Genomic DNA, 25,154 nt, shown 5'->3' on the forward strand with positions numbered 1-25,154 from the left:
ACACAACAAGAATGTGCCTGACAGCTTCTTCCCAGCTCAGGATCTGATTACATAAATAGGCCATTTCATGACTATTTCTAAGGACTGACAGTCTGTAGTTTAAAGAGCAATTTCTTAAATATCAGCTTTGCAGCCCCACACACAGTGCTGATTAATATCTCTAACATTCAGGAGGGCCAATCAATTTTCTTTTTTTATGATGATAATCAAAGATGTTTTATATAAAACATTCTGTAAAATAAAAAAAATTACGCACAACATAAGCAAAGCTTAAGGCATCGTCAAAGGATGATCTTTGGTTGTTCTTTATTACCACAGCTAATTGCCTCACATGGTGTAAATTGTCATCCAACACATGGTATTAATAGAAAAGTAATCTGTTTGGTACTAAAAACTCGATGCATAAATGTGCCGCTCACATTAAAAAGTTGTTCAATTTAGCAACATCAAATACTGTGTACTAGACTTTAATTAACATGAAATATGCCTAATTAAGATTTTTTCAGAACCTAATTCAATATTTGTGTATTCGTAATTCCGTGCTTAAATTAAGAGGCTCTTTAGCTTGGTACTAATTAGTTGTAATAATTGTTTTACTTCACATATTTAAAAACACCACGATACTGAGTGTTTAGGATGGAGGCACATAACAGCCTGTGGTCGAGCAATGCTGATTTTCAGATGCCCCTGAACGACTGTTATAAAAAGTCCAAGCTTACCTTTCTAACATTGTATAACCAGAATATATTTGCTGTAAAGTATTTATTTTCTCTGCCATATTTAACCCCTTCCTGCCGCCTCCTCTCAACCCTTTAATGCCCTGTACACATGGCGGACATTGATCGGACATTCCGACAACAAAATCCATGGATTTTTTCCGACGGATGTTGGCTCAAACTTGTCTTGCATACACACAGTCACACAAAGTTGTCGGAAAATCCGATCGTTCTGAACGTGGTGACGTAAAACACGTACGTCGGGACTATAAACGGGGCAGTAGCCAATAGCTTTAGTTTCTTAATTTATTCTGAGCATGCGTGGCACTTTGTGCGTCGGATTTGTGTACACACCATCGGAATTTCCGACAACGGATTTTGTTGTCGGAAAATTTTATAGCCTGCTCTCAAACTTTGTGTGTCGGAACAAAAAAACAGGGATTTTTGCCCGGATCAACCAATAAGTATTAGCAGTAATGGCTAGTTTCAGCGGGTAAGTATAGACCTATCATACAGACGAAAAGCCTGGATGCAGTTCAAGTTGGCCTTATAAACATATTGCAAAAGAGAGGGGAGAAGCAGAGAGTTTCTCTAAAGAAGGTCATCAGAGAACACTATTGTCAATTACAAAACCAGCTTTATTAATTACCAAAAATTAAATAACCAATTATTATATCAAAGGTGAAAATATAAGCAATATGGACAGACGGTTATCACAAACCAATTAAAACATGGACAACGTTGTCACAGAGGGTATTAAAATCAAATGGGAGCCGCGGCTACACGCCCACTCATACACATCATACACTCTAGATATGGGGTATATTGAACTTAGGATAGTTCTGCACAATAGGTTAGCGATATTGGAAAATATTCCCAGTATAAATTTTCCAGTTGGGCAGGAACAGTCCTGTATCACTAGTTTGAAGGTGTTGTGAATGGGTGGGTGATCTGACAAATCAAAGAGGCATAGAGTTGGACCATAGATGGAGCGATCTCTCAAAGGATCATTGCACTCAGTGATTGCTTAGACCACAGCTGATGAGTAGATTGCAAGTGCTTTCCAGGTTGCAGAAAGATTAGTTGTACAAATATCTACATAGGTAGCAGGGTAAATGTCCTTGGAGACAGCATTTAAGGAAACATAGAAAAAACTGACATACGTGTGGTTGAAGTGCTGAGTAAGGTATAAGGATCTCACTAACCGCACTGTATCCGTCGTCAGACAAATCTGACGTATGTCAGTTTTTTCTATGTTTCCTTAAATGCTGTCTCCAAGGACACCTTCAAACTAGTGATACAGGACTGTTCCTGCCCAACTGGAAAATTTATACTGGGAATATTTTCCAATATCGCTAACCTATTGTGCAGAACTATCCCAAGTTCAATATACCCCATATCTAGAGTGTATGATGTGTATGAGTGGGCGTGTAGCCGCGGCTCCCATTTGATTTTAATACCCCGTGACAACGTTGTCCATGTTTTAATTGGTTTGTGATAACCGTCTGTCCATATTGCTTATATTTTCACCTTTGATATAATAATTGGTTATTTAATTTTTGGTAATTAATAAAGCTGGTTTTGTAATTGACAATAGTGTTCTCTGTTGACCTTCTTTAGAGAAACTCTCTGCTTCTCCCCTCTCTTTTGTTTTGTGTGTCGGAAATTCCGATGGAAAATGTGTGATGGAGCCTACACACAGTCGGAATTTCCGACAACAAGGTCCTATCACACATTTTCCATCGGAAAATCCTATCGTGTGTACAGGGCATAAGGGTTTCTAAATGCCGGGAGGCGGGCATTCGGGTCATGTGACTGCTGTGATTGGCTGTCACAGCGGTCACATGATTGGAAAGCTCCTGATTGCAAGTATGCATTCGGAGCTTTAAAGTCCCCACTGGTGACTGTGCTGGGAGTGAGCAGGACGTGCGCTTGCAGCACAGAGAAGTGGTTCCATAGGGCCTCTGCATTGAAGCTCACCTGCCAAAAGGCCGCATATATGCATGCGGCTGGCAGGAAGAGGTTAAAGGATAAGTTGGTAACATATTACTTTATAGAACCCTTTGCTCGCCTTCTCTCACCCTCCCATGACAGCGGGCAGGGGTTCCTCTCCCTGCACCCGCTGTCACATTTTAAAAAATGTGGCTGTGCAGGGCTTTGCCCACATAGCCACGACATTCATTCACAGATTCCGGTGAATCAATAAACTACAATAAACTACAAGTACCATCTTCCACTGCGGCAAATGTACTTGTAGTTTGAATGGGCTACGAATGCGCTGATGAGCAAGCTCATAGTTCATTCATTCTTCCTCTAGCTTTGTAACAGAAAGCCAGTACAGGGATACAGGCACAAAGCAACAGGAAGACTGTGCAGGAGCCTGATATTGAACTTGCACTCTGCTGATCATGGGTGCAAGGCTTTTCAAGCTTCTGTAAATAAATAAATAAATGCACATTTTTTCACCTGCAAAATCATATGCATTCATTATTAATTTTTAAGCAGAATTTAGCCTTTAAAGTGGAACTCCAAGGCTAAGCTTGGAAAGGTTAGAGACCTTTGGCAGGCTTTTACTGTTGTGGACATTGCCCCTTATCTACTGTTGGGGCAACTATAAAATAAAAATTCACCAGAATGACAAATGTTAGAATTCTTTCCCACTTCCAAAAAAAACAAAAAACAAAAATAAAAAATGCATCAGACAGATTCTGCTCACTTTATGTCCCCCTGACCACAATAAGTGGAAACCAAAATTGCACGTTATTGTATGATCTCCTAACACAATTAGCACCAGTCAATAACAGATAAAATTGTGTTTGAATCCCAGACTTGGCAGTTACATAGACTACCTCCGTACAGGTCACTAAAACAAAACATCAGAAAATAATTGGTGCAAATAGGATTGCAGAAAACTACATGTAGAAGCCTATTGTGTGCCATCTAAAAAATATAAAAGAATGGGATATTTTAAAAAACTGAAGCTTTTATTGCTTTGCATTGGCTGATTGCTCCTTCCTACCGCCTGTGCCTCCTTATGAGCAATGAGACTACTATTCATAGTGTAGGGATGCGTGTGTGTGTGCTGTAAGCATGTGCAGTAGCTCAAGGCACGTTCTACCTATAGAGGCCTCTCCCATAATAAAGTGTCTTTAATAGCAAATGGGCAATTTTTCATTACTTATACAAATTCACAGTTACAGTGGTGTTTGTTGCCAGCATAACGGAATGCTTTGTTAAATATCTCTCAGTAGGTTACATTATCATTATACAGCGTATTACATGCAAAAATTAGAGGGAAGGAAACACAAATGTACTTGATTTTATTTTAGGCTGCACTTTTGTCATTAGCAGAAAACTTCAGATGGAGGCAGATATGCACAAAAGCAAGCAACTTTTACATTTATTTCTATACCTTGACCACAGTTAAAGTGATTGTAAACGATTACCTTGTAAAACAACCCATTCAGTTTAAAATAGAATTAAATGGCAAAACAATTTTGTACCAGTATAAAAAAGGTATTTATAATGTATTTTTATAAGTGTTCACATTCCCTCTGTTCTCAGCTGCATAAGAGCTGGACAGGGGGAGGAGAAGCTGCAGCACACTGAGCTTCCCAGTAAATGGCTGTGCAGCAGGGGGCGGGGGAGTCAGGACAAGTCTGATCATTGGAGGAGAGCACACAGAGTTCCCAGAATAGCTAGAGAACTGACCACAGTGTGCTCTCCTGCATAGTGTAATCAGTTTTTAAAAGGAAAACAGAGGTACAGGCAGAAACACCAGATATTTCACCTAAAGGAAGCATACAAAGAGAACAGGATACTTTCTCATACAAGTACATGGTACAGCAGGCACATATCAGGAATATGACGTTTTGGTGTAACTTCCTCTGCAAACTTTATTAAGGCTTACCTATAGGTATTGAAAATATCTCCTAAACCTGTACAGTTTAGGAGATATTTCCAGTGCATGCAGGCAGTGACATCACTGGTGCATGCGCTCTGAAGGAATGGCGCACGGGTGCCGTCCCTTCCAAGCCTGTGCGCATGCGTGGGAGTGACGTCATCGCGGCTTCGGCCACAGCGTCGGAGCCCGCAATCCCAGAAGAAGCTCTGGAAAAGAGGTTAGCTGTGACAGCGGTGTGCAGAGACCGCTGCAACAGCTTTGTTTTAAGGTATTTCATAATGAGCTAGAATAGGAAACCTTTTATTTTTCAACTTGTGACTAATATTAGCAGCATTTGTCTATGTAGGGAATTTTGTCTTGAGACTGGAGGCCCTTCAACATTCTAACTACTTGTCAATGTGGCACAGTAGCAGTATTTGTAAAAAATAAAAGTCCCTGTTTTTTGGAAAAACTGTTGGCAATGGCGAGGTGATCATGAATAATTCCTCCGAGAACCTTCTATGTTATGTAGTCATTACGTCGAATCATCAGGTAAACAATGCGTGGTAGAGAGGCAGGATGTGTAGCTGCCGAACGGGTAAACATTTAAAACAAATCCTGTTCCCGACTCCAACTACATCAAAACTCATAACCACAAAATTGTTGCTGGTTATTTAGGTCACATCTTCATGCATAGACAAACTAGATAAGTTATGATGCTTGAAGACTGCTGTGATGTCTCCTCCTGAAATACCCACAATATTGTTTTTTTTTTATTATGTAGTGCACTCCATTACTATATACTGCAGAGCAGCAGAGAAAAAAGGATCTGGAAAGTTGGCATTATATATTTTTAAACAGGTTAAAAAGTTGCAAATAAGCAATATTACTTAGGATAACCATTTATAAACAAACAGTTTTACTACAGGTCTGAAACATGGTTTAAAAGAGGAGAATTCCCAGTCTGCCATCAAGCATCATTAATCTCAGTTGTATGAATCTACTATTTACACAGTTTGGCAATAACCTAGCAAAAAGAACAACTGTACTGCTTTTGGAAATAATGCCCTCTGGTCTTCTTTTTTTTTTTACGTGTCATATACAGAAGGAATACAAGATCCATAATTTATCATAAAATACACCTTACCCTGTGCAGGAGAGCTGTTTTAAAGAATCTGTAAGGTGAAAAAAGCAACAAAGCAATAGACACAAATTAAAGCGTTTTCATTAATCTTTCAATTATATTTTATGCGGCCAAGAAGCCCTCAATCTTGGTAACACTTGTCATTGACCTTGACTTCTGCTCAGTGTAGGAACAGTCCCTTAAACCCATTGTGGCAGCTGCATGTTTTTCCTTTATTTTCACCTAGTGATTTGGCCAGCAAGTCTGTTATTTTTCAACTTCCTTTAACAGAATATGGTCTCAATCACAAGTTTTCTGGAAGAATAAATGGCTTGTATACTTCCCAGATCACTTTTTCCTTTAGATGTTTCTGCTTTAAAGCAGGCTTAGCCACATTTAGGAGAATTTAACCACAATTACATGGGTTTAGCCGCATGTTCAGATCCTGAAAGCAGAGAATTTTGTTTTTATTTATTTCATTAAGCAGTTTTTTTTTTTAACAGGGAATATATTAAAGATGAGTTTTGTCAGTCTGCTGTGGTTGTGGGTTTATCTGGCCAGAGACACCGACTGAGATAGAACTAAACAAAGGTACAATTGCTCCAGCCCACATAAGCAGGATTCAAATCGTAATAACTGATGTAAACCCTGTCAGGGGCGATATGCAGATGACGGATTAGTATACTACTCAGCAACTTAATGTAAGTCTTGTTCTGCAGACCTACAATCTTGCCAATACTTTTAAGGGAACAAAAAACACAAGACTCTGTGGAGCCACCAAAGCTCATGTGTTCTGCTTGCCTGCCCATGGCCTTGGCCAGCTGCTCGGTCAGATTTCACAACAGGTCCTGAGGAATGGCATCCTTTGGCACGTTAGTGAAGAGCTCGAAGGTGGGCATGATGTCTCCATGAAGCTGATCTGATGAGGTGAAGAGCAGAGAGCCGCACAGAATTATTTTTCCACTAAACACGTGTAAACCGATCAAACCTAAATACAGTAAGTACTCAGTTTGAATGGTCCCACTGAAAAATCACTGCCTGCATGTATACGTGTTTAGAAATGCCCTTTTAAGGCATATAAAGGCAGGTCTTACAGTGCCAGTGTGAATGAGGCCTAAACTGTTCAGCAAATTTACAGTTATAAGGTTGAGACAATCTATGTAACACTGTCAGGGGGTATTTAAAATCGTTAGCGATTATTCCAAATGGCAAAAAAATACAACACTATTGTTGTAACTGCTTTAAGTAGCTAAATCAAAATTTGCAAGTGCATCTAAAACTACCCTCTCAACAAGTTGACAATGATACTGTTCAAGGGTGGTTTTACTGCTGCTTTTCCATATAGCGAGGCCCCCAAGATAGTAAGTGTGTTACTGGCTATATCACTGGGTGAAAATGAAAGAAACAATACCTTAAAAATTAAAACAAATGTAGCAACCACACTTAATGATCAGTAAGCTGAAATATATGAACTTTTTGTTTTAGATACATTTTAAGCCAGGGGTACTGAATTAAAATTCATGGAGGTCCAGTCATCAGTTCTCTTCCCAATCCCCTTCACATCACAACTCCCCTTGACATGACATACCCCCCCCATCATTTCACATCAAAGTCCCCTCTGCAACACCGTATACCTTGTCATCACATCCTCCCCAACATCACAGCTCCCCCCGCAGTTAAACTCACTCACAGCAGGTTAGAGGGCGAGAGGCACCGCAGGTCTGCAATGAGAGCCAGAGCTGCCCACCTTGCGTCCTACCAACCCATCACCCGCTTGTCTGAAAAGTTGGGAAGTACTAAAGTATGAATCTGGGCCTGTATAAATAAGCCTAGGATCTAAGAACAGATGGAAAGCAATTAAAGAATGAATGAAAAATTCACAAGAACCATATATTATGTATCTTTTGGGGCTACTGTTAGTTTGCTGCCTTTGGTTCACATTACAATAAAATGTGACAAATTACATTGGTTAAAAATCACCGTCTTCGCAATACTTCATATTCTACAGTATAAATAGTGTATGTATAAATTGCAAAATATAGTCCTTGATAAGTCATAGGCATTGCCATTTTATACACTGCTAAGACCTGTGGTTGACTGATTGCTGCTGGGCTTTGTACAAACATGTTTGGGTCCAAACTGATGCTGGACATGACATGACTTCCTATCAGTCTGCACTGAGAATTTACGGCATCAGACAATGGTATAAATGACATTGGGGTAGTAATAGATGTACAGTAGTTTGGACTATATTTTGATATGGACATTTTGCCAGTGACCAAGTAGTTCTAAATCCAGGGAATTTTTCACCTTAATGCCTTAAAGGGGTTGTAAACTCTTGTGTATTTTCACCTTAATGCATCCTATGCATTAGGGTTAAAAAAAACACCTGGCAGTCACCGGCCCCCCAGTTTTACTTACCTGAGCCCCTTCATCTCCTCAGAGGGGACGTGCTGTCCCTCTCTCCACGGGGGTCCTGGCCCTTGATTGGATAGATTGATAGCAGCCCAGCCATTGGCTCCCACTGCTGTCAATCAAATCCAATGATGCAGGCGCCAGGGAGCGGGACCGAGTCCGGCATTCATGTCAGTGGATGCAAATGCTGGACTCAGGAGCGCGCCCGCATGGTAACCCCCTCGGGAGAGCGCTTCTCCTAGGGTGTTCTGTGATGCGGGGAGGAGCCGCAAGAGCTGCCAGGGGACCCGAAAAGAGGATGTTCGGGGCCACTCTGTGCAAAACGAGCTGCACAGTGGAGGTAAGTATATGTTTGTTATTTAAAAAAAATAAATAAAAAGGAATCCTTTACAATCACTTTAAGGCAAAAAATGTCCCAGTAGTAGTATCACTCCCTCACCTCCCTGTATACTTACCTTAGTCCTATCTCAATTCAGCGCTGTGCCCACCTGCAGCAGCGCTTGTCTGTGTTCCTCTCCTCACAGAACGCAGAGGCAGCAGGGGGAGCCATCACCACCTCCTGTTGTCAAACAAATCCTGTGAGTACAGAGCCAGGGGGCGGGCAGGGCCGAGCCGCGCTGTTTGTCTATGGACACACACAGCCTGGCTTGGGAGTGAGCCCATGTCTGCCCCCACAGCAAGCAGCTTGCTGCAGGGGCAGACACAGAAGCGAAGGAGTTGACAGTGCCGGCAGGGTACCCCAGAAGAGGAGGCTCAAGGCTGCTCTGTACAATACAGAGCAGGTAAGAAAAAACATATTTGTCGTTTATATAAAACATATTCTTTACAACTGCTTTGAATGTGGCAGTGCATTGAGTGCATATCATTTGACTCTTCAACCCCATACTGTAGTATCAGGCTGCCATGTTTTAACCACTCGAATTACTGGGATCTCCTTTCACTATATCTTCCCATTCTTGATAACAACTTGACCTCTGGAAGATTTACCCCTCTTCATGACCAGGCCATTTTTTGTGATATGGCACTGCATTAATTTAACTGACAATTGCGTAGTCATGCAACACTGTACACAAATATAATTTATGTAATTTTATTTGTGGAGGGGCAGGGAGCAGTGGTCTCAGGTTCTCGGCGGCTCGCTGAGAGGCTGAGACAGGCATCAGTCCAGACACCTGGCGGATCCAGACTTCTAGAGTCGGGATGACGCAGTGCCGGGACTGATCTGTGTGACGTCAGCAGAGAGTAGACTTCAGACCGCTCTCTGCTGAAAACGGGTCACAGGAAAACGGGTTGCACTCCTGTGACCTATAGGAGAAGCCTAGCCAAATGAGCCCAGGATAGACTTCTCCTTTAACACTATAAACAAACCGACAATATTAGAAAAAAACAAACAATATTTTTTTTACTTTCGGCTATAAAACATATCCAATAAAAAAAATAAAAGATTTCTTCATCAATTTATGCCGCTACGTATTTTATTAGGGAGTGGCCGGAGGTTGAAGTATACCGGAAGTGATGTGAGAATGGCGTCCAGACACCATATTAGCTGTTTATGCCTGTTTTTTGAATTTTTAATGTAAAAGTCCAGCTTTACCTCTTAAATAAAATTTATTTATCGCTAACATACTACACCATTGGAGTTTTATCTCTCCCATCCTTACCCATTTCTCCGCCCCCCTCCCCCTGGCTGTGGGTACGAGATTACATGAGGACGTGGATGTGGAGTATCCATTAAGGTTATACACTTAGTGGAATGTAGGACCCCCTGGTGGTGGATGTTAAAATGGCGGAATAGATTCCTGTATATGGTTTATACTGACAATTCAAGATACCAAGGTTTTACATTTAATGGAACGGAGGACCCCCTGGTGGTGGAAGTTGGAATAACAGAATAGATCCCTGTTTATTATCTTATGCTGACAATTCAAGATATGAAGGGGAGGGTTCTGTGAGCTCATTTATGGGATTATAAACTTCTTTCCTGCCTGCACAATATTTACATAGTGTTTATTTTATTTATTGAGTACCTTTTGCACATCATTGCTGTAGCGCGGAATCACTATATGATTATTTGTATTTTGCTACATGTTTTTTGTAAAAAAAAAAAAAAAAAAAATCCAATAAATGTCTATTGATTGATTTACGCAAACGTTATATCATCTACAAACTATTGGATATATAGTGGAGTTTTTAATATTTTTTTTTTTATACTAGTAATGGTGGCGGTGGACAACTGGACACTGACACTTGACACTTTGCGGGAACCAGTGACACTAATACAGGGATCTGTGCTAAGAATATTCACGGTCACTGTACTAATGACACTGGCTGGGAAAGGGGTTAAACATCTAAGGTCATCAAAGGGTTAACGGTGTGCCTAGCCAGTGTTTTTGTTAGGTGCTTTTACTAGGGGAAGTGATGGATTTTAGTCCCTGCTTTGCAGGAACGCAAAACCCATCCATACCCCCCTGTCAGAACAGAGATCTGCCTTGTTTACATAGGCAGATCTCAGTTCTGTGTGTTTGTGCCGGAATACATCCAGTGCCCAGCCCCCGCAGATCGGCTTCTGCTGTGATTAATCACAGAAAAAGCAGCCTGCAGGTGGCACGCACGCGCCCTCTGCAGGCAGAATCATGCATATATATGTGATCCTGCACAGGAAAGCTACCCTGTAGCAGTAAATCTGCTATGGGGAGGATGGCAAGTGGTTAAAAGCCACAACAAAAAAGTTTTGTCTGGGGTTCCAAGTTTCATCTAATCAGTATGCCAATCCCTGGAGCATGTCTCCCTAAAACAAGTCAATTATGTCAGCTCTAATAACAGAGGAATACTTTAGTCCCTAACAAAGTGTTAAGCTGTAGGTCACAGAGTGGTTACATAGAGAATCACAGTATTTTACCTCCATCACCCCACTTGGAGAGCCGATGAAGGGAAATCTTTTTTGAAAGCCTAAAGCTTTGACTACCATCAGGTGTATAGGCACATATAGAAATGTCAAATACTTAGGTGGCAACTTTAATCTTTTCAGGTGTGTTGTCTACCTGGACTCTGAGTTTTGTCCATCCCTGAAGAAAAGGAGAACCTACTAACTGCCATTGGTAAGCTTCTTCTTGTCTAAAATGGCTACATACCAATTAAAAAAAAAATTAAACAAATCAGTTTTATAAAAAAAATAATATAACATTTTTTACATATCTAAAAGGTTTCAATACCTTCTGTGCAAAAACCAACTTATGTTTCAGGTTCTTTAACTTCATACTACAGTGGTTACACAGCTAGCCTGATTACACAACACATCCTTCGCAACCCTTTATTAATGGCAAGGTTTCTTTAATCAAAACCTATTTAGAGATGATTAGAAACATGTTTCAAATTAAAAAATAAAAATGAACAAATTAATAAGCAAGATGTGAACTATTGGCAATATTTGAATTATTACCATATGAAGTGTCTAAGAATAGACACTCTTTGTTACATAAAGAATGCTCTAATTGCTTTAAATCAGCCTGTGCTATCCATCTTGAATATTCTTTATTACAAACACAGTAAACAGAGCACTATTAGGACTGTTGCTGAGTTTAGGCTGCAAGATTTTTACTCGTTCCTAAATCATTTTAAAATAATGAGAGCTTTAGCCTTTATCTAATTAACAAGTGCCTTCTCTGAATTAAAAAAAAAAAAAAGGTGTCGTTTAGCCCACGGTTGTTTAGTAAATTGGCTTGGTGGCACAAAAGCTAATGTAGGGTAGCAGTTGCAGAGTCTTGTTCCAGGTTTCTTATTGCTTGAATTATAATTCAGTGATCACCTTAGATCATGGGCTATTCATAAATCAGACGTCTGACATAGGATGAAAAATTGTATTAATATATGAAACTTATTATATAGTACAAAAACGCTCTCTTGATAAATTACATTGTTCAGACTTGACAATGATTGCGTTTAAAACATTATTCCTGTTTGCTGTTTTACGGACTGAGACCTCTTCATGAAAAATTTACAATGCTCTTCTGTGTTTTGAAGTCAAAGGGCAGTATGAGCAAGCTGGAGATAGAATGCAATGCTTTTGGTTTGCTGACAGCAGCAGGACAAAAAAAATAAAAATATCCCTTAACATCTTCAGTGCCAGATAACATCCCCTATTGTGCAGTACTTTAATAATATCAGTGTATTTTGTTCACAATAGGGATAATGCACATGGGCCTCTTGGGTGCTATTTGTGGGCTTAACAACACAGTAACAGATAAAGAAGGCCAATAAAATCTAAAGATGCCAGCCACATTTATTTTTTTACTTTTTTAAAACAGGCAGTAAAAACCATAATATATCAAGGCCCTCCCCTACCATACATAGAAGTTGTTTGGGATTCTTTTGAGAAAAAAAAATGAGATACCAGGGAATTATAAGTAGCCCAAATCTCGTGAGATGATGCTACAGCACAGCAGCTTCTTCCTTTGAGATTCGGGTTATTTGCCTTTTCCTGGGATCTCACCCAATGGAGCGTGATGTCACCCGCTCACATAGACATTGTGAGTAGGAGCTGGGGAAAAGGTAAGTATACCTTTATATTAAAGTGGTTCTAAAGGTTTTTTTAACAGTCTATAAACTCTACTCTATGTTATCCTATGTGTCCATGCACACATGGACGTTTTTTAGTTTTTATCAGCAGTGGAGTTTATGGGCTGTTCTATGAATGTCATAAAATCACTTTCAAAGTGCCGTTTTTCTGACCACAAAAAACGGTAAAAAACAGCAAACACCGATAAACGCGCATTAATTAGCGTTTGACGTTTTATTTTTTCAATGCATTGTGAGAGTTTGGGAATGCATTGTGGGATTTTTGGAGTGTCCTCTGTGTATTTTTATTAAAAACGCCCATAAATGCTGACGGTAAAAAAAGCACATAATTGCTAGTACAAAACGCTGTTAAAAGCGAGTTTTTCAACCAGCGTTTTCCGCCAGCAATCGGGCATCTAGAAAAAGCTTTTTTGAGCTCCAGTGTGCATGGAGCCTAAGTGTTACAGCTACATATTACTTTGCATACATGCACCTAAAGCGCAAAATTGAAGGAAAAAAAATAAAGACAAAATTTAAATCACACAAAATAAATACATAAAAAAAAAACATGCCATACACTTCTGCAATACATGTACAACTGCCCACGTTTTGTCCCAAATAGCCTGCAAGTACAGAAAAATACATTTGGATCTGCCAAAAATACACTCAGCTTCAATGCTATATGTTCCGGCTGTGTACGCAGTATAAACTGTATATAGGCTAAGCTAGATACAGCGCTGTGTTCAGGCAGTTAGATGGGAACTTCTCTTGCTTTTGAAACAAAGTTAAGATGAGCCGAGCACTGCTCAACCATTCACAGGAAGAATTGCATTCTTTAAATGAATATAAAGCTTCCTCTGAATGAGTTGGAGATTGTGACTTCACCCGCCCACCTCTCCACCTTAGCCAGAGGAAGCTTTTATTTATTCATTGAATACAAAAATTTCTGTCAATAGCAGAGTGACTCAATTTTGTTTTAGGAGCGGGACAGGAAGTTCTAGACTTACTGACAGAATAAAGCACTGTAGGTACAGAAAGCACTGAGGGTAATAGTTAATTTGGACCAACTTGGTCCAAATGAACTTCAGTATTTGAACTTCACTGAAAACTGAATATCAACTTTAACATATCAAGAGGAGATAAATCTAGTTATGCATGCTTCCTACTATCTAAACACTTCATAGTGACAGCTTTTCTATTATACGTATTGTAAGTTATATGCATTCAGTGGACAGAAAAGGGGTCTTGGGATACCAGTATTTGCACCTGACAATCGTCTCTGTGGTGACCTCTGAACGCATTGTTTCTACATTCTGTAAAATGCAAGAGCACTTAGATGAGGATACACATAGCTGCTGATGAAGTATGAATCTCAGTACTAATGTCATGGTTATGAGGATTCATTTGCCTTATTTAAAAGTTTCAAACACTTACAATGATCACATGGTTACTTTAAATCACTAAACAAGAGGATGCTCAAGCTTGCACATACAGTGGGGCAAAAAAGTATTTAGTCAGCCACCAATTATGCAATGTTCTCCCACTTAAAAAGATGAGAGAGGCCTGTAATTGTCATCATAGGTATACCTCAACTATGAGAGACAAAATGTGGAAACAAATTCAGACAATCACATTGTCTGATTTTTTAAAGAATTTATTTGCAAATTATGGTGGAAAATAAGTAGTCAATATAAAAAGTTCATCTCAATATTTTGTTATATATCCTTTGTTGGCAATGACAGAGGTCAAACATTTTCTGTAAGTCTTCACAAGGTTGTCACACACTGTTTCTGGTATGTTGGCCCATTCTTCCATGCAGATCTCCTCCTAGAGCAGTGATGTTTTGGGGCTGTCGCTGGGCAACACGGACTTTCAACTCCCTCCAAAGGTTTTCTATGGGGTTGAGATCTGGAGACTGGCTAGGCCACTCCAGGACCTTGAAAAGCTTCTTACGAAGCCACTCCTTCGTTGCTCGGGCGGTGTGTTTGGGATCATTGTCATGCTGAAAGAACCAGCCACGTTTCATCTTTAATGCCCTTGATGGGAGGAGGTTTGCACTCAAAATCTCATGATACATGGCCCCATTCATTATTTCATGTACACGGATCAGTCGTCCTGTTCCCTTTGCAGAGAAACAGCCCCAAAGCATGATGTTGCCATCCCCATGCTTCACAGTAGGTATGGTGTTCTTTGGTTGCAACTCAGCATTCTCTCTCCTCCAAACACGACGTGTTGTGTTTCTACCAAACAGTTCTACTTTGGTTTCATCTGACCATATGACATTCTCCCAGTCCTCTTCTGAATTATCCAAATGCTCTCTAGCAAACCTCAGACGGGTCCGGACATGTACTGGCTTAAGCAGAGGACACGTCTGGCACTGCAGGATCTGAGTCCCTGGTGGCGCAGTGTGTTACTGATGGTAGCCTTTGTTACGTTGGTCTCAGCTCTCTGCAGGTCATTCACTAGGTCCCCCCGTGCGGTTCTGGGATTTTTGCTCACCATTCTTGTGATCATTTTGACCCCACGGGGTGAGATCTTGCATGGAGCCCCAGATAAAGGGAGATTATCAGTGGTCATCCATTTTCTAATTATTGCTCCCACAGTTGATTTCTTCACACCAAGCTGCTTGCCTATTGCAGATTCAGTCTTCCCAGCCTGGTATAGGTCTACAATTTTGTTTCTGGTGTCCTTCCACAGCTCTTTGGTCTTCACAATAGTGGAGTTTGGAGTGTGACTGTTTGAGGTTGTGGACAGGTGTCTTTTATACTGATAAGTTCAAACAGGTGCCATTAATACAGGTAATGAGTGGAGTTGAAGAAGAAGATACAGGTCTGTGAGAGCCAGAAATCTTGCTTGATTGTAGGTGACCAAATACTTAATTTCCACAATAATTTGCAAATAAATTCTTTCAAAAATCAGACAATGTAATTGTCTGGATTTGTTTCCGCATTTTGTCTCTCATAGTTGAGGTATACCTATGATGACAATTACAGGCCTCTCTCATCTTTTTAAGTGGGAGAACTTGCACAATTGGTGGCTGACTAAATACTTTTTTGCCCCACTGTAGATGTGCAATATCCTGTAGACCAGCCTGGGTAGTCCACAACCCAAATCCCTCCATTATGCCATCTCAACTAACACCTGTGAACAAGAAACCTGGGCCCACCTCCTTTAGAACCTCATCTTTGGTCAACTCCAAATTGGATAGACTCACTAACCAATTGTGGAGTGCAAATGGTGGGGGAAGTTGGGCCTTAAGCTCACAACCACTGGTTTGCAAAACAGATGCCCTTGAAGCTCTGCATGCATGTATACTAATCTAGATGTCTATTAAGCTCTTTTAAAGCTCCACTTTAAAAAAGTAAAAAGATAAAAGTATAATAAAAAAAAATGCCACACTGATTTTTTTCAGTATGAAAAACATAAATATTATAAAAATAGAACCATTTCCAGTACCAAAAGTCTAAAGCAGTTACATATCATATCAGAAACAAAAACAACATCATTTTTCACGCTCAGTAATGTTTCTAATGCATATTTTTTTCCCAAGTATATGAAGAGCATAACCTTTAAGGCCATTTGAAATGTCTCCTCTAGATATGAAGAAGTCTTGTGGGTTCACACACTATTAACTTCTGTAAGGAATCTCTATGTAAGACTGCAGAGAGAAGGCAATACCTAACAATTTGCTGTACAATATATATATATATATATATATATATAAGATGGCCTTTCCACCCACACAGTCGTTACTTTAACTGACTTTTTTTCTCCCTTATGAAGATACTAATTGCCCTGTGTAACAGAAGGCACAGTAAATAATGAAAATGTAATCCTGGCCTATGAATTGGTTTCTCTTTCTTGTGCATAGGTGCATGTTTCATTTAAATTTATGGTCCGAGTGTAACAAATAAAGGGGGCAAATCTATGAAGTTTAATTTAAAACTAGGCTGACTTTCTTGCACAATGTGTTATGACAAATGCATTTTGCCAAGGCTGACTGGGTTACTTGTGCTACAGTTCCATATTATTTACATTAATTACAGGAAGGCTGCTTTGTTAATGGTACATTGTAGTGTAGGTCGCAGCATGATATGCTAATGATCTAGGAAAAATCAGCATCTCCAATATTTATGGTAATTTGGAAGAGAGAAAGGAATCGGTTTATTTCTCTATATTTTAACATAGTAAAAAAACAAAAAAAAAAAATAAAAAAACAACTTGAGATAAAATCATTTTGGTTTACATAGCACAGAAAGAAAAGTTGTAATAGCTATTACATTTACAACACAAACAGAGGAGTAAAATCTGTTATTTAAAGTGCTGTAGTGTTTTTCAAAGTTTAAGTGAAGTGTGATAATAAAGCAATATCTCAATTTATCATCTAAGGCCCAGTCACTTCAGTAATGGAAGATTTGTTCTTCATTTGAGGTAATGGCTTATAAAATAATTTCACAGTTGTAACATCTTGCTTGATGCCTAATAAGCTCTTGAATGAAGCTAACCCAGAGAGCCAAATAGTTTCTCCAAAATGTAAAACTGAAAAAACACATTCTAAATAATTGACAGATATCCACATTTCCGCTCTTCCTAATCCAGAGGACAGGTGGACATTTTCTTTTCCATTTAGCTTCTCTTTGACCTTAACGAGAGATCACACTTAATAAACTATACCTCAAACAAAACGACTTGCATATTAGTCTCTTTAGAACAACAATTTATTAAAAATACTAGTATAAAAAAAGAATATAAATGTTTTCAGAGAGTAAACAAATAATTGTATAAAGTAAAAACCAGTGAATATTTTAATGTCTTTTAGATATATATTTGTGTGTTGTTTCAAGTTTACTGGTTGCATTTCTTAAGGAGTAAACAATTTCATTCATTTACTATTAACTTTGCAATGCTTTATACCAGAATTTTAATGTCAATTATCACCAAAATAAAGCTTTGTTTGTGCTAAAAAAAAAAATAGATAAATGCACTACTTTATTATGTTAAGTCATGAAAGTTATTGTCATAGCACAAATGTAAAAATTGCTCTGGTCCATAGGGGTTGTACAGGTGTAAGAGCTGTAGTTAAATGATGAATGTCTATGGCGCTGCATTAATTTGTGTATTTTGTATCTGCCTAGAGCTCAGCTTTAAACGCTTGCCTTTTTCCAGCACTAAAAACTCCACCTATTTCATTAGGTTTTAGCTGAGGAGACACTGGTGTTTTTTGTTTTTTTCTAACAGCCACAAGAAGACTGCATTAGACTGCATTAGGTTTAAAGGATTAATTTCAGAATGACTAGGCTGTAGAAGTTCAGAGTTTGAGGGCAATACAGCTACACTGCAGCTACAAGACAGCTAAACAAATGCTCCGTACAAAACAATTAAAGCACTGGGGATCTGTCCTGATGACTCCTCTTGTGTGTCTGACATTAGCTCATCTAGACTGGAGACTTCACAAGGGGGTAAGGGTGAGTGGCATTCTCCACCCTGCCAAGCAAACCTATTTTATCACTCTCATTAACAACTTATCTCGCCCCTTTCAACTCTTCACTTCATCCTCCGCCACTAACTCACTCACTGCCCAGGAGATCGCCAATCACTTTAAAAAAAAAAAAAAAAAAAAAAGATTGATACAATTTGTGATACAGATACCTTCTCCACTTAACACTCCATGTCCACAAGTACAATCATTACTTCCCTCATTCAACCTCACCATTATAGACAAGGTTGCTAAACTTTTTTCTAACATCCACCTAACCACCTGCCCCCTGGAACCTGTTCCCTCGCAAATGCTACAGTCACCCTCTGGCTCTATCCTACACTCTCTAACTTAGACCTTCAATATCGCCCTCTCTTCTGGCATCTTCCCCAACTCTCTAAAACATGCACTAGTCCTAAAACTCACAAACGTTCTGCTAACAGCTAAAACCAATGGACACTATTCTGTACTCCTAGACCCCTCTGCTGCCTTTGACATGATTGGCCACCCCATCCTGCTCAAAAAACTCCACACATTTGATCTCCGTGACTGTACTCTTCTGGTTCTCATCCTACTTTCAGTATCCAACCACAACTTTAGCGTTACTTACAATTCTACTTTCTCCTCTTCCTTTCTCTGTCGGGGTCCTCCAAAGTTCTGTTCTTGGACCTCTCCTAGTCTCAATCTACACCTCCTACTTGGGTCAGGTAATAGCCTCCCATGGTTTCCAATACCATCTCTACACTGATGACAGCCAAATTTATCTCTCTACCCCTCAGCTCACTCCTTCAATCTCCTCACGTATTACTAATTTACTAACAGACATATCAGCCTGGATGTCACACCACTTTCTCAAGCTCAATCTATCCAAAACCAAGCTCATTTTTCCTCCTCATGTGCCTCTTTTCCTGACTTCTCGGTCAAGATCGATGGCGTAACCATCAACCTGCCCCCGCATGCCAAGGTTCTAGGACTCTGAACTCTCCTTTCAGCCCCACATCCAATCACTGTCCAAATCTTGCCCCCTCAATCTACGCATCTCCAAAATACACCTGTTCCTAACCGATGACATTAAAAAGCTTCTAGATCCCTCCCTGGTAATCTCTTACCTTGACTACTGCAACTCCCTACACACTGGATTACCTTTACATAGGCTATCCCCCTTCATTCCATCATGTATGCTGCTGCCAGGCTCATCCGCCTTACCAACTGTTCAGTGTCTGATACTCCTCTGTCATTCCCTCCATTGGCTTCCGCTCAACCAATGAATTACATTCAAAATACTAACAACTTACAAAGCCATCCACAACTCAGCCCCCAGCTACATAACCAAACTAGTCGTTCTCTTAGTTCCTCCCAAGACCTCTTACTCTCTAGCTCCCTTGTCACCTCCTCCCATGCTCACCTGCAGAACTTTTCCCAAAGCCTCTCCCATCTTATTATTAACTCCCTACCCCAATCTGTCCAACTATCTCCTACTCTGTCCACTTTTAGATGATCCCTGAAAACCCTTCTCTTCAGAGAAGCCCAGTCTGCCCCCACCTAGCAACTGTACTTTTATTTTCTCCATCAGCTCATCCCCCACAGCTATTACCTTTTTTATCACTTGACCATACCTCCTAGATTGTAAGTTCTAAAAAACAGGCCCTTCGATTACTCCTGTGTTAAACTGTATTGTAACTGTACTGCCTGCCCTCATGTTGTAACGCACTGCACAAACTTTTGGCGCTATATACAGTGGGGCAAAAAAGTATTTAGTCATCCACCAATTATGCAAGTTCTCCCACTTAAAAGATGAGAGAGGCCTGTAATTGTCATCATAGGTATACCTCAACTATGAGAGACAAAATGTGGAAACAAATCCAGACAATCACATTGTCTGATTTTTGAAAGAATTTATTTGCAAATTATGGTGGAAAATAAGTATTTGGTCAACATCAAAAGTTCATCTCAATACTTTGTTATAAATCTGTCGTTGGCAATGACAGAGGTCAAACATTTTCTGTAAGTCTTCACAAAGTTGTCACACACTGTTGCTGGTATGTTGGCCCATTCCTCCATGCAGATCTCCTCTAGAGCAGTGATGTTTTGGGGCTGTCACTGGGAAACACGGACTTTCAACTCCCTCCAAAGGTTTTCTATGGGGTTGAGATCTGGAGACTGGCTAGGCCACTCCAGGACCTTGAAATGCTTCTTAAGAAACCACTCCTTCGTTGCCCGGGCGGTGTGTTTGGGATCATTGTCATGCTGAAAGACTCAGCCACGTTTCATCTTCAATGTCCTTGCTGATGGGAGGAGGTTTGTACTCAAAATCTCACGATACATGGCCCCATTCATTCTTTCATGTACACGGATCAGTCGTCCTGTTCCCTTTACAGCCCCAAAACATGATGTTGCCCCCATGCTTCACAGTAGGTATGGTGTTCTTTGGTTGCAACTCAGCATTCTCTCTCCTCCAAACACGACGTGTTGTGTTTCTACCAAACAGTTCTACTTTGCTTTCATCTGACCATATGACATTCTCCCAGTCCTCTTCTGGATCATCGAAATGCTCTCTAGCAAACCTCAGATGGGCCCGGACATGTACTGGCTTAAGCAGGGGGACACGTCTGGCATTGCAGGATCTGAGTCCCTGGCGGCGTAGTGTGTTACTGATGGTAACCTTTGTTATGTTAGTTCCAGCTCTCTGCAGGTCATTTACTAGGTCCCCCGTGTGGTTCTGGGATTTTTGCTCACCGTTCTTGTGATCGTTTTGACCCCACGGGGTGAGATCTTGTGTGGAGCCCCAGATCAAGGGAGATAATCAGTGGTCTTGTATGTCTTCCATTTTCTAATTATTGCTCCCACAGTTGATTTCTTCACACCAAGCTGCTTGTCTATTGCAGATTCAGTCTTCCCAGCCTGGTGCAGGTCTACAATTTTGTTTCTGGTGTCCTTCGACAGCTCTTTGGTCTTCACCATAGTGGAGTTTGGAGTGTGACTGTTTGAGGTTGTGGACAGGTGTCTTTTATATTGGTAACAAGTTCAAACAGGTGCCATTAATACAGGTAATGAGTGGTGGACAGAGGAGCCTCTTAAAGAAGAAGATACAGGTCTGTGAGATCCAGAAATCTTGCTTGTTTGTAGGTGACCAAATACTTATTTTCCACCATAAATTGCAAATAAATTCTTTAAAAAAATCAGACAATGTGATTGTCTGAATTTGTTTCCACATTTTGTCTCTCATAGTTGAGGTATACCTATGAAGACAATTACAGACCTCTCTCATCTTTTTAAGTGGGAGAACTTGCACAATTGGTGGCCGACTAAATACTTTTTTTGCCCCACTGTATATCCTGTATAATAATAATCATTCTCTTCCACCCTTAATAATACAGTACTGGATCTGTTAGTGGTAGATATAACCACTGAATGTTTGGGGTTAATATCTAAAGAGCAGTAGATGGGAAAACTCTATCAATAACCACTCCAAAAAAGTGCAGGTGTACATAACTGTTTTCAGTACTAGAACAGTGTCTCATATACACACAGATCTCACACAGATCTCCTATTGTGATAACAGCATCTTAAATGGAGTCCCCATCAGCAACCACATGCCCTGCTATGGCTATAGTTATGCCAATACAAGTGACCATACTAAATAAAATTGCGTAACTGAATAAGTCACCAAGCGAGTATATTACATTTGACGAATCAGTAAGGGTTTGAGATAATCCAGACGCACTTTTAGATGAGGGAAAGAGATACACAATTAAGTTGATTTACTAAAAGCAAATAGGCTGTTCGCTTTACAGGGGAATTTTCCCCAGAGCCTACTGAATGTGATTAAATGTAACTTCTCAAAGAATGAAAATAAATACAAATGAAATGTTTGCTTGGACGTGATTGGATGATGGGAATCAGCTATGCTCTGTAATCTACTCCAAAAAAAGGATTTTACAGCTAAAACAAAAATCCTATTTTATTAATTGTACATTACATGACACAGGCTCTTTAATCCAAGATGACTGAGATGTCCAAAAGCAGTCAAGATGAGCAGAAGGGCTCAAACAAACTCAGAAAGCAGCCTGAAGCACCTTATAACAAAAACTGGCATCAGCAGAAGTCTGAATATCCACCTGGTAAAACTTACCAAACACGTGAACAGAAGACCAGATGGCCACCTAATAGGTCTGGGAAACTGTAGCCTGATGCTGAAAAGCCCATGAAGCAGTAAGGGAAGCAGAATGTCCTGGCCTTAGGGTGGAAGGAGGAAATCATCTTAGGAAGAAAGGAGGTCTTAGGCCTCAAGACAACCTTATCCATGAGTAACACTAGAAAGGCATGTTTACAAGATCAGGCCTATAACTCAGACATACGCCTTCAAGAAATAATAGCAATGGGAAAGGTAAACTTATGATTGAGGATAGACAAGAGTATATCTCTAATTGGTTCCAAGGGTGGATTTGGAAAGATCACAGGACAGGTAAGATCCCAAAGAGCCACTAGTGAACACACAGGGTGAACAATATGAGTGACATCCTGTATGAATGCTTTTACCAACGAATTAGAGGCATGCGGTCTTTGATAAAGAATGGCTAGGGTTGAAACCTAACCTTTGAGGGCACTCAAGATCAATTGCTGGTCTAGACAATACTGGAATACAGAATTATTCCCACAAAGAATGTCCTGGGATAAAAGCTGTTGGCTTTGCACCAGAAGTAAGTTTTCCAAGTGTGATGGTAGACATTATGAGAAGTTGATTTTTGTAAAATTAGAAGTTGACTTAACAGGCTTTAGGACCATAGGGGTAACCAAGTGCAAAAAACCCTGTCCCTCAAGACCTGGGGTTGAACAACCAAGCCTTTAAACCAGTGGCCTAAAAGTAGGATGACAAACTGATCCTTGGAACAAAAGATCCAGATGGCCCACATGGGGACAACAGAGATTCTGCCAGGAGCCTGGTAATGTCTGAGTACGAAGCCCTCCTGAGCCAGTTAGGCACAGTGAGGACTACCAGAAGGCCCCCTATCTTAATCCTGCGGAGAAGGCAAGAAAGAAGCTTCAGTGGGGAAGGGGGGGGGGGAGACAAACTACTATGCAAAGTTTTAGGCAGGTGAGAAAAAAATGCTGTAAATTAAGAATGCTTTCAGAAATAGAAGTGTTAATAGTTGTTTTGTTTTTTTTTAATCAATTAACACAATGGAAAGTAAATGAACAAAAGAAAAAATCAAAAGCAAATCATTTGGTGTGACCACCCTTTACCATAAAAAAAAGCATCAATTCTAGGTATACTTGCACAGTTTTTGAAGGAACTCGGTAGGTAGGTTCTTCCAAACAACTTGGATAACTAATCGAAGCTCTTCTGTGGATGTAGACTGCCTCAAATTCTTCTGTCTCTTATGTAATTCCAGATAGAATTTATGATGTTGAGATCAGGGCTCTATGGGGCCAAGCCTTCACTTTCAGGTCTCCTTGTTCTTTACACTGAAGACAGTTCTTCATGACATTGGCTGTATGTTTGGGGTTGTTGTCCTGCTGCAGAATACATTTGGGTCCAATCACACACCTCCCTGTTGTATGGAATGATGAAGAATTAACTGCCTGTATTTCGCAGCATTGAGGACACCACTGATTCTGACCAAATCTCCAACTCCATTTGCAGGAATGCAGCCCCAAACTTGCAAGGCACCTCCACCATGCTTCATTGTTTCCTGCAGATACTCATTATTGTACCACTCTCCACCTGGGTTAGAGATCCAACTTGTCAGGGCAAGCCTGGGGATGATCCAAAAACTGAGCCTGCTTGTCCCCTGCTGTCAGAATGTTGAGTAGGATATGTGCAATTTGTTTAGTTATGAATGGAGATGGGGGCGCGGTTACCGAATGGAGCTGGTCGAACGTGTCTGAGGAGAGCTCTGTCTAAGCATCAGCATGTACACCTCTGGCAATGCCCTCTAAAGCTTCCAAATCCCACTCTAACACAGGTAAATGGTCGGTGAAAGGTTCAGTTGCGACAGTGTCATCCTCGGGCTCCATAATAAGGTTTCTTGCCACTGAGATAAATAGCCCCAGTGTGGTGTGCACAGGCCAGAGCCTCAAGATCAAGCAGACCCCCTTCCACACACAGCGTCACTCCGAGAGAGTTCTCCAGCTGGCTCTGAGATGTCCTCCCCGGTAAGCGGGCTTCAAAAAACTTGCAGGGATGTTTCTTAGTTTAGAAAAATCCACAAAGAAGGAGATTACAGTGGTGTGCTCTGACATGTCCCATCTGCTAGCCCGGGTAGAGGAAACGGAGAAGCGACAAGATACACAAGCGGTCTCTATTAAGGAATTACAAGACACTAAGACACTGTTACTCAGCTGTCACTCACCTATCGCTCCTTGTTATATAAGCTTGAAGACTTAGAAAATAGGAACCTCAGAAATAACCTGCGCATCAGGGGGTTACCAGAGGCAACCAAAGATCTGGAGGTAACAATCTGTTGTATCCTGAACACGATCCTGGGTAAAACGGTCACTGAACCCCTGAGATTTGATCGCATTCACTGAGCTCTACCATCGCGCAATCTCTCAGCAGATCAACCTAGAGATGTCATCTACCATTTACAATACTTTGAGGACAAGAATGTCATCTTAAAATTACGTGGCACCCCAAGTATTGACTTGGTGCAGTCATCAACATGTTTCCTGAGCTCTCTAGAGAAACTTTGGAACGTTGTAGAGCCCTTAGACCACTTCTCGACCAATTAAGAGCAGATGGGGCCATCTACAGGTGGGGGTTCCCCTCTTGTTTAATTGCCACCACTGGCCGCACTTCCATACTGTGGTTCCCAGAAAAACTTTCTGCGCCTTTTTTCATGTAATGCCCCCGGTAGAAATTCCTGGGTGGCAAGATCTGACCCCGGTGTTCTCTGCAAACTTTGAACCCCAGTGGAGCAAAACCCCTCCTAAAAGGAGGCGCACAGCAACCCTGGGATCATCCCAGAAAAATGGGTGAGATGTGCT

General features: G+C 40.5%; 1 protein-coding gene and 1 pseudogene across 2 annotated transcripts in view; both read right to left on the reverse strand.

The window, feature by feature from the left end:
* Nucleotides 1–25,154, reverse strand: part of ZNF407 (zinc finger protein 407) — an 823,527-nt gene that overhangs the window by 337,142 nt on the left and 461,231 nt on the right. The gene's annotated exons all lie outside the window — the stretch shown is intronic.
* Nucleotides 5,900–6,889, reverse strand: LOC141145919 (macrophage migration inhibitory factor pseudogene; annotated as a pseudogene).

This window comes from Aquarana catesbeiana, linkage group LG05 (assembly GCF_042186555.1).
Source record: "Aquarana catesbeiana isolate 2022-GZ linkage group LG05, ASM4218655v1, whole genome shotgun sequence".
Taxonomy (NCBI): Eukaryota; Metazoa; Chordata; class Amphibia; order Anura; family Ranidae; genus Aquarana; species Aquarana catesbeiana.